The sequence below is a fragment of the Toxorhynchites rutilus genome, chromosome 3 (genome assembly GCF_029784135.1).
Source record: "Toxorhynchites rutilus septentrionalis strain SRP chromosome 3, ASM2978413v1, whole genome shotgun sequence".
NCBI lineage: Eukaryota > Metazoa > Arthropoda > Insecta > Diptera > Culicidae > Toxorhynchites > Toxorhynchites rutilus.
In genome coordinates this window covers 26206303-26209252 of record NC_073746.1, presented here as the reverse complement: position 1 = coordinate 26209252, position 2950 = coordinate 26206303, and the positions used below count along the sequence as shown (strand labels likewise).

Below are 2950 nucleotides of genomic sequence, written 5' to 3'. Positions count from 1 at the left end.
AAATCGGAATGGAAAAGATCGATCTTCTGAAAATCGATCCAAGATCGCCCAATCCTAATACACATACAAGAATGGAATAATATTGCAATTTCGTTCACATTCACTGACATCTACGTGATACACGAATCAAACGCAGCGTTCGTTGTACACTGAGAGGAATTATAAGTACATATTACTAATCTTTCAGTAAATAGTACCAATCCGTTAGTCATTTTCTACCATACTAATCGTACATTATACGCGTAAACATTAGTAAATATTAATGTCAAAATATGTAGGAGAATGTCGGCTCGAAATCGATCCAATGTCGGCTCGAAATCGATCCAACGTTGGCCTGAAAGCATTATTTATTTATATCGGGTTACACCCGTATTGTTTTTGTTGTATTTTCAGTTTTTGTAATAATGGCGATGAAAAAAGCTTGTTTTATTGATTTATTTCCATCAAATAAATTTTGAACATACAAAATGTCATTGTTTAACCTAAAAAAACTTAATGCGAATGTACTGGATGGCGGCGGTCCGAGACTCTTCTTTCCTTTGGAGTCATAATTTGAGAGTGGATTAGTTTTCACGCTCGAAGGATTTTACTGCTGAGTGATTGGTAGATTCAGATGGGACATCTGTGTTGAATTTTTGTTGCAGGTGCTGTCTGAAAAGTTTGTTTAGTGCAAAAATTGGACTGCGCAGCATTTGTGCAACGAGTGGTGCGAATCCAATCCAATCCAATGGTCCAATCCGTCCAAACCTAGAAGTAAAATTAAAAAAAAAGTGATTTGGTCTCATTGAAATCTACGTTAGAAATGTAACCTGGTTTATGCTTATATGCCGGTAGTTTCATAATCGATAGGCGAAGGGATTCGCGTAGTCTTCGGAAATTTGCTACTCATTTCTTCAATTATTTTCATATATATTGCATTGTTTTATGGGACACACCTCTTCGACTGCTTCGATCGTTATCTCCCTCATAGATTTAACGACAATAACATTGCGTTAATGTGATGTCCATAATTCAATTCCTTCGTATTATCAACTGTTGGAGATTCTATGTCGATTCACTAGCTAGATTTTGTATATTTAAAGTTATACTTACATTTTGGATTATACTTTGAACCACAGGTACGGATTGGTTACTTGATAGCCTTCCTCCTGATTAATTTTCGCGGTATGGTCCAGCGATGGCCCGCATGACATGATTGTGCGATCCCTTTATCTCGTATATCTCGTTATAACCTTATATCAAGCTTTCTCCAAATTATTTATCGTAACCACTTCTGCTCCATCAATATCGGCTCTGTAAATGGACGATTAAAATAAGTCTATTGCATGAAGCATACGATTTGCTTACCTTAACACATTGACTATTTCATTAATAGCTGCTTAATATCGTTCTGCTAGGAGCCATCGATTCCCGGGAGGAACCGGTTGGTCATTTTGGAATATCATACATCCGTCTTGAAGCAACAATTAAAGATATTAGACAAATACCTGACACTTCGAACATCCAGCCAATTCTGGTTCACTGGTATGAAAAATGAAACACCTCTTTCCTCAATAAGGACTCGTGCAAGCAGCGTCTTTCCTGTAGCGAGTAGAACCATCAAGAAAACACACTTCGAAAGTTTGACCTCCAAGTTGCTGAATTCATCCAGATTTACCTCTAGCTTGATGATTTGTTATATATCATGTTTAGCTTCGTTGCATCGCTTCGGTAAATAAATGTTCTCCGGATCCACTTCCACTTGGTTTCCTACTCAAAGTAGTTCGCCATGTTTTGCATCAAGATACACAAATTAATTGTTGCATCCCATCCTGAGCTGTGATCATTCTATAATATCTACAGTGTATTTGTTGTCCATATTCTAACTGGGGTTCAAAGCAACATTACGGCCAAGCTTCTCTGGGAACAGCTTCAGAACAAATGGAAATTGAGCAACCCTTTTTGTTTACGAAACAGTTCGATGCACAAAATCTTACTATAAATAAAATCGCTAAAAAATAAAGCGCGGTCGTCGTGAACAGTCGTAAACGGTCGTAAATGTTCGTATTCTTGACGTAAACACAAACATAGTGAGAGAGTGAGCAGTGAGCAGCTGCGATGCGTTTTTTGTGTGAGAGAGTGTGTGCGTCTGCGTTGTTGCGAGAGTCTGAGTGCAACAGCAAAGCTATTCCAATGACTTTGCGGTAAACTTATTAAAATATAGAATTGGGCCGCTAGTCTGAAAGAAAGAAGAGAGGTTAACTATGATGAAATGTTTGCCACATTCAATACATCGAATCAAATCTTCATTGCTTTCAGACGCATTAAGAAGAATGTGATTCTTATATGTTTTCAATTATGTAAGGATGATCAAAAAGCTTACCTTCGAATTGCATCGCTTCCACAATAGAAATAACGACTGCTATCTGTGCACTTCACAGTTGCTCAAATATGACAACAAACTACTAACGTTATCAAGTAAAATGTACCGATCTTTCGTAAGGATGTATATTGCATCTGACATTTGCTTTACGAAGTTTTGGTAATATTTACTAAAAGTTTGTACATTCTTCCAATGTTTCGTTTACTAAAGATTTGGTAGCTCTGGTTACGAATGTTTTCTTCTAGTGTACGGGCAATGAGCGAGGAGAGAGTAACTTCTGCGATTGAACACGTTGAGCCCAGCGTCGGTTCTTAGTAGAGATGGGCAAACCGTTCACGAACGGTACGAAAGAACTAGTTCGCCGAAAAGAGTGAACGAACGGTCGTTCTTTTCCAAAGAACGGTAGTTCTCCCCACGAACTGATTGCGAGCGAACGGTTTGTGAACGAACTGATTCCGAAAGAACGGTTTGCGAGTGAACTGTTTGAGAGTGAACTGATGGAGAGTGAACTGTTTGTGAACGAACTGTTTGCGAGTGAACTGTATGGGAAAGAACTGATTGAGATTGAACTGTTTGGGAACGAACTGT

The 2950-nt window shown here is 38.3% G+C and overlaps 1 long non-coding RNA gene across 1 annotated transcript; it reads right to left on the bottom strand.

The window, feature by feature from the left end:
• Positions 1–480: 480 nt before the first annotated feature.
• LOC129779037 (uncharacterized) lies at positions 481–2647 on the bottom strand. The gene is made up of 6 exons (XR_008743552.1): positions 2363–2647; positions 1658–1971; positions 1348–1581; positions 1093–1293; positions 810–1032; positions 481–747 (listed from the first exon to the last, which is right to left on the bottom strand). It is a non-coding gene; the product is annotated as an uncharacterized LOC129779037 (long non-coding RNA).
• Between the last annotated feature and the right edge of the window lie 303 nt (positions 2648–2950).